The 8,089-nt window shown below is 36.7% G+C and overlaps 1 pseudogene; it reads right to left on the bottom strand.

Moving 5' to 3' along the window:
• Window positions 1-6,666: 6,666 nt before the first annotated feature.
• On the bottom strand, window positions 6,667-7,638 carry LOC134375962 (olfactory receptor 14K1-like; annotated as a pseudogene).
• Between the last annotated feature and the right edge of the window lie 451 nt (window positions 7,639-8,089).

Raw genomic sequence — 8,089 nt, forward strand, 5'->3', positions numbered from 1 at the left:
AGAGAGAGAGAGAGAGAGAGATGTGAATGTAGGTTCATGGTGCAGGCCTCTGTTTAAAGGAGAGTGATGTCTGATGGGGTTTCTTCAAATTAGCTTTTTAAAATTATGTGAAAAGAATATATCCAAAGATCCTTTATGTAATAATCCTCTTTGGAATTTTATATACTTTTAATTGGTCTTGCATCAGTATTCTTTTTGGGATAAGCCAGTTTGTCTTGAACCCACACAGGAGCAAGGGGCACAGACAACTGAAGAAAAGGAGCCACTCAGGGTCCAGTGAGTTATTGCAAGGGACTGGCACATGGCCCATCCTATGGGAAAAGTTTGGAGTGTGGGCAGTGGAGGAGAAAGACCCATTGGGGGAACACTGGGGCACAGCATGGGCAGCTGATCTGCCCTCCAATCATCACAGGACCACTCAGTGGAGAGCGGTCAGAAATATATGACTGCAAGGGATGCAGTTTGCATAAAAAACTCATGCCCAGACCAGAGTTTCCGCACAACGCAACTGTACCAGAACTCACAAGACCCAGAAGTATATACCTGGTCAACAATTAAAAACTGAAGTATGGGTCTCATTTCATTTTCCTGCATATTGATATCCTGATATACCAGCACCATTTACTGAAGAGGCAGTCTCTCCACCAGTGTACAGGCTTGGTGCCTTTCTCAAAGATCAGATGGCTGTAAGTGTGTGGCTTGATTTCTGGATTCCCTATTCTATTCCATTGATCAGTGTGTCTCTTTCTATGCCGGTACCATACTGTTTTGGTTATTATAGCTTTGTAGTATAGTTTAAAGTCAGGCAGTGTTATGCCTCCAGCTTTATTTTTTTTTCTTAGAATTGCTTTGGTTATGCGTGGTCTTTTGTAATTCCATATATATATCTGGATAGTTCTTTCCATTTCTGAGAAAAATGTCATTGGAATTTTGATGGGGATTGCATTGAATTTGTATATCACTTTGGCTAGTATGGACATTTTCACAATGTTGGTTTTTCCAATCTAAGAGCGTGGGATATCTTTCCATCTTTTTGTAAATTCTCTCATTTCTCTCAGCAGTGGTTTGTAGTTCTTATTATAGAAATTTTTCACTAAAGTCAACTCAAAATGGATTTAAGAATTAAATGTACACCCTGAAACAATAAAACTTCTTAAAGAAAATATAGGAAAAACACTTCAGGAAGTAGGACTGGACACAGACTCCATGAATATGACCCCAAAGCACGGGCAACCAAAGGAAAAATAAACAAATGGGATTATATCAAACTAAAAAGCTTCTGCACAGCAAAAGAAACAATTAACAGAGTTAAAAGACAACGAAGAGAGTGGGAGAAAATATTTGCAAAATATACATCTGACAAAGGATTAATATCCAGAATATACAAGAAATTCAAACTTTACAAGAAAAAAACAAGGAACCCAATTAAAAAATGGGCAGAAGAGCTAAATAGGCATTTCTCAAAGGAAGATATATGAATGGCCAACAGACACATGACAAAATGCTCAACATCACTCAGCATTCAGGAAATGCAAATCAAAACCACATTGAGATACCATCTCACCCCAGTTAGGATGGCTAATATCCAAAATACTTTGAATGATAAATGCTGGTGAGTTTGCGGAGGAAAAGGGACTCTCATACATTGTTGGTGGGACTGCAAAATGGTGCAGCCTCTATGGAAAATGGTATGGAGGCTCCTCATACAATTGCAGATAGATCTACCATATGACCCAGCTATCCCACTGCTGGGAATATACCCAGAGGAATGGAAATCATCAAGTCGAAGGTATACCTGTTCCCCAATGTTCATCACAGCACTCTTTACAAAAGCCAAGAGTTGGAACCAGCCCACATGTCCATCATCAGATGAGTGGATATGGAAACTGTGTTATATCTACAAAATGGAATACTACTCAGGTATAAAAAAAAGAATGAAATACTGCCATTTGCAATGACATGGATGGACCTAGACAGAATTATATTAAGTGAAATGTGTCAGGTACAGAAAGTGAAATACCACATGTTGTCACTTATTTGTGAGAGCTAAAAATAAATAAATAAATACTCACAAAAAAATAAAAAGCAAACAAAAAAGAAAACCGGGGATGGGGGGCGAAGAAAACATAACAATTGCAATTCCTTAAAATTGATACCACAAGCAAACAGAAAGGAGATTTTTGGGAGGGAGGGGGGAGAGGGAGGAGGGAGCGAGGTTTCGGTAATTGTCCACAATAATCAACCACATTTTATATTGACAAAATAAAATAAAATAAAATATTAAAAAAACAAAAACAAAAAACTGAGCTGCACAATAAGCCTTTCCCAGGGAACTAGAAGGAAAGTAGCTGTTTAGTTCAACTACAGGGCTCCAGTGCTGGTCCCTACAGGAAGTTCCATTTGAGAAGTAAGCAAAGAAGAGCAAATTAGTTCCAGTGCAGAGTTTAGGTGGTGGAACAGTGAATAATCCAACACAGAACTGAAAGAAAAAGCAAAATACCCAACCCACAGGTCGGAGACAAAGTTTGATATTACCCAGTAAAGTTCTAACACCACCAAAGAGCACCTATAAAACCTAGAATGACTGGAAGCCCCCTGGGCTCCCAAGCCAGGAATGGGGGAGGGCAATGAGCCTCAGTCATGCCCCCCTGACAACCACACACAGCCCTTTGATGACCACTGAGACACGGCAGGAAGCACCCCAGGCTCCTGGGCTGGGTTGGTGGGAGGCCAAGCGTTTCAGCCATGCTTCCTTGAAGCCGATATCCAGCCCAGCAATGACCCAGCCATGCGGGAAGCCTCCTGGTCTCCCCTGCTGGAATGAGGAGGGGTGCCACAGGCCTTGACCAAGCACCCCCTGCTTCCTACTCTTCACACGCTCTTTCCTTCCTCCTTCCCTTCCCCCTCCCGCACAACTGCTCTGCAATATCTTAGAATAAAAAAAATAATAATATTAATAAATAAATTGAAAAAAGAGAAAAGGTGGTAGGAGAATCCCAGTCTGTTTTGAACAGACTCAGTCTCCACAAGGACATATACAGGACATGTGACCTTTCCAGAAATTCCAGAGATTTTTGACTAAACATTCAGATTTCAACTGAATTCTGTGATCTAAAATAAAAGTCACAATGAATTCCTAATTGTGTAATTGAGTCTTTACTGGACAGATGAATTTGTCGAATATTTTTCCTTCCTCCTCAGATTGTGACATCAGTTAACCTGCTTTAACTATCTCACCACCAGTTTCTTAATTAAAATGAGAAAAGTAGACCAGATCACTTTTAAAAATTTTTATCTACAACATTTCAGAACTCTTGTTTTAAATATTTATTAAATGCACTGTTTTTGGGTATTTATTAAATGTATAGTACATGCAAAAGTGCTTTTTATTTAAGTGTTCTTTATACTTACACATTTAATTAGATTTGAAGCTTTATTAACTATTTTTAAATTGTCTATCTATTTACATATACATACATATATATGGAGAGAGAGAGATACATTCACATTTTTTGTATTGCTATTTCTCCCTTCAGGTCTGTCATAAATACAAAAATCTGGAACAAAGTACTTGAAAACCAAATTTAATAGAACGTTGAAAGGATTATACATCATCACCAGTGGTATCTATCCCTAGGTTGTCAAGATCGTTCAAAATAGGCGAATTAATAATTGTGTTGCATCACACTAATAGAATGGATAAAAATAACACAATAATCTCAATAGATTCAGAAAAAGCATTTCATGAAATTCAAAACCCTTTCATGATAAAAACTCTCAAAAAACTAGGTATAGAAGGAGTTTACCTCAATAAAATAAAGGCCATATATGAAAACCCCACAGCTAACATCATACTCATTTCTAAGTATTTTTTACACACTGATCAAATGAAAACAGAAGTTATTATTATCTTATTAATGCAGCAACTTTCTCACAAGGACAGGTTCCTACTGATATATTTATTTCAGTCTGAAATGAAAATGGCTTTTTGTTGTACTGCTCTGCATTCTGTAGTCTTTTTCAATCGAGTTGCCAATTTGAGTCCCTTTCTGCCTCTCACTGATATTAAGGATAAATCATATGTATATTTCATTTATTGTGAAATCACCCAGCTATTATCATATGATTTAGCAATGAAAACTGACCAAGGGTTCAGAGAGGAGGCTTTGGAAAACCAGGGGAAGGGTTATTATTGACTAAAATGGTCCATACCACAACACTTAGCAGTTCAGGAATGGGTCTCCTTGGTAAGTAATTTTCAGCTACATGTAAATTTGATTTAGTATGTAATATTTTCATCCACATAGAGCGTGGATTCAGGAGACAATGCCAAAGTAGAAATAAAAGTCTACTTTTATTTATCGTTCTTGCTATTAATACAAGCATAAATGAGAGAAATATGAGTGAATATAAATACATATATCAAAACAATGAAATGAAAAAGTTTAATTTTGTAATGGTGTCTAACCCAAATCTGTAATGGCATCAATTCACTTCATTTTATAACTTACTAGAAATAGTATATTAATTACTATTCCTGTTATTGAGTACATATTTATGACAGGCAGCATAATTATTGATTTACATTTATTAACTCATTAGGTAGTACAAAGTTAACATTTGGTAGGTGCTAGCATTACTGCCATGTGTAAAATGAAACAACTTTTGGAAAAAGAATATTGAGGAATCAGCTGTTATTATATATTAACATAAATAAATATATTAATTTATTTTCACAGAAAATAAGAAAGTTCCAAGTACATGTCAAAATTTGGTGTCTGATTAATCAGATATCTCAAATGACGATTTTCAAAAAAGTGCAAAATGTCCTGTAAATCTTATTAGGATTAGCAGTGACATTGAAAGGAATGATAGATGCCAAACATCAAATAATGTATCACAAAGAAAGTCATATAATTAAAATAAAGTTCAAATAGAGCCTTACTAAATTAAATATGAAAAGAGATGTGATTTCAGGAGTAGAAAACAATGTCCCTGTGATGAAAATATTGGCAGACTGAGAATTTCCTACCAGCCCTAGCAAGACCTTATCCCTGATTGCTGCTCTTCTTTCTAAAACCATATTGAAAATTCAAAGGCTATTAGAAAGCAGCCCCAATCTTGCTGTTCCTGCATACTGTCATGCAGCTATTGAAATCTATTTCCACATACCTTCCAAGAATTTGAACAGAAAATAATTCTCAAGCGGGTAAACGCTGATTGACCTTCTCCAATCTATTCGATTAAATGTTTAAGCTACTTGCTTCCTGCAAAACACTCGTCTAAGAGCTGACCTTGCTTCTCATCTGCAATATTTTAATAACGGCTTAAGCTAATGATTTTCAATGAGTTGTTAATTCTTCTACACAATGCAAAATGCATTTAGTTTACATTTTTATTATACATAAAATAACAGTAGAAATAATTTTAAAAGCCATCTGCAAACTGAGAGTCTAAATCCCAAATAACTGGCCACCAAAAAATTAATCATAATATATTGGGTACTAATAACAACAAACATCACCACCACCACAAAAAAAGAAAAAAGAAAAAAAAGAATAAGGGAATTGATTAATTTTTAAAAAATCAAGTTATTAAAAGTTAACCTCATTTTAATGAAAATTTGAGAATATAAGGTCATAATATTGATGCTAAAATTAAAAAAGTATTAGTTTCTTATTTTATTCATCTATAAAATAATATTGATAAATGCAAAAGAAGACATAAAATGCATATTTTCCCACTATATGGTGGAAACTTTGAGTAGATATGTGTGTTCTTTTCAACATTCCTGACTTTTTACTAAAACTTTAGTGTTAAAGTCTGCATACTTGCTCGTACCAGAAATGCTGATTTAGGAGACATTTATGGACACAAGAGTTTTAAGCTTATGCTAGTTATTTATTGCTGCTATAACAAATTATCAAAAACTCCAAGGCTTAAAATACCACAACTTTGTTATTTTTCAGTGCTATAATTGAGAGCTCCAATATGAGTCACACTGGGCTAAAATCCTCAGGCTGCCATTAAGGCTATATTCCTTTCTAGAGTCTCGAGTGGAACATCTGTTTTCTTGCATTTCTAATCTCTAGAGGCTGTCCACATTCTCTGGATCACGTCCATCTTCCACCTTCAACATCAGCATTGTTCCAATTTTAGTATATGTGCTGCCTAAGCGAGCACTTCAACATCAGCATTGAAAGACCATCTAGAGATGCTCCCATAGACATACGCCACTCTGACCACAGCTTAGACAGTTCCTTTCTTTAGCCCATGTCATTAGTTTGTGCCAACTTGAATTATCCACAATAATCTTCCTATCTCAGGCTCTTTAATTTTGTCACATCTGCAAAGTCTTTTTTTGCCAGATAAGGTGACATATTCATGGGTTCCAAGAATTAGGACATGACTATCACGGGCATCTTGCGTAGGCCATTAGAGGCCTGCCATTGTGCTTCTGAAGCCTGATTTGCAGGGAGCACACTCTAAGTGACAAATATCCAACTCTTAAAGTTTCTGTCATAAATCACCGTTGACTAATTAACAGGAATTGTGAACCTTATTCTAGCATTTTAAAATAAGATACGTGTTTTATTTAAATAAAAAATGTTGAAGGATTTACCCTAGATTACAAAGAACTCATGGAATTGTTCAAAATAATTACATTCAGCCTTTCCAGATACTAGCTCTATTGTTTTCCCCATAAAACTTATACTGGCTTAGTTTCCATAGAATCTTCCACACAGCTGCCTTGATTTCGTTGTTCCTTACACTCTATACTATGGGGTTCAGAGATGGAGGCAACACAGAATACAATACAGACACCAAAAAATCCACAAGACGTGGGGAATCGGGGACTGGCCTAAGATAGGCAATGGCGCCTGTCATAATGAACGTGATCACAACTATGAGATGTGGCATACAGGTGGAGAAGGCTTTTGACCGCCCTTGTCCAGATGGCAATCTCAGAACTGTATTGAAAATGTAAATATATGAAAATCCAATGGACACTAAACAAAAAATAGCATAAATGACTCCAATTGCCACACTAACATCAATGGTAATATGCCTGTTGGTGCAAGAAATCTTCAGGAGAGAGGGCACATCACAGAAAAACTGTAGGAGTTTTCTGGAACCACAGAAAGGTAAAGAAAAAGTTCCTGCTGAGTATAAGATGCCAAAGATACTCCCAAGGAGCCAAGAGACAGCTACCATCTGCACACAGACTCCCCTGTTCATGGTGACATCATAGTGCAGTGGGTGACAGATGGCCACATAGCGGTCATAGGACATGGCCGTGAGGATGAAAAGCTCAGACCCAGCAAAGTGAATCACTAACAAGACCTGTAGCACACATCCTGCAAAAGAAATGATGCTTCTATGTGATAAAGAATTCAGAATAAGTTTAGGAACTGTTATTGAAATAAGGCAAACATCAAGAAATGATAAGTTCTTCAGGAAGAAGTACATGGGGGTATGAAGACACTGGTCCACGGTGACAAGGACAATAATGAGAAGATTCCCCAGGAGAGTCAGCAAGTAAATCATCAAAAACAGAAAGGCATGGAAAACCTGAACCTCCACGGTGTCAGAAAATCCCATTAGGATGAAGTCCATCACTGTCGTGTGGTTGGTCATGTCCTCCACTCTGTCCTCCTGAAGGGCAGTGGGAGAGAAGGATAGAGATGAGGCTGATGCTAAGCCTCCCACCACTCTGATAATGCGTTTGCATTCCTGAAATAACGCATCTATGTTGCATTTATACGACATGAACATTTTCATTTTTGCTTTTTTGTTTTGTTTTGTTTTGGGCTTTCATGACCTCATAGTATCACTCCTCACTTGTGTTAGAATAGGATATACACTGAGCAAGCAATTAAAGAAAGAATATTGAAAAGTAGTCTCCTCTGTAGGACTTGACATCTGCACTGATAAAGTCTGTATCTTCATAAAACGTATCATGAGTCATTCTAAAAGGTCTTAAAAAAATCACAGGGAAAGCACAGGTCAATGTTTAAAGTGGTTCAAAAAGAGAGAAAATAGTCATTGTGTAATTTTTGTAAATGGACTTGTTTTTAATATTCAGTAG

The sequence above is a fragment of the Cynocephalus volans genome, chromosome 4, assembly GCF_027409185.1.
Source record: "Cynocephalus volans isolate mCynVol1 chromosome 4, mCynVol1.pri, whole genome shotgun sequence".
In the NCBI taxonomy this organism is placed as follows: domain Eukaryota; kingdom Metazoa; phylum Chordata; class Mammalia; order Dermoptera; family Cynocephalidae; genus Cynocephalus; species Cynocephalus volans.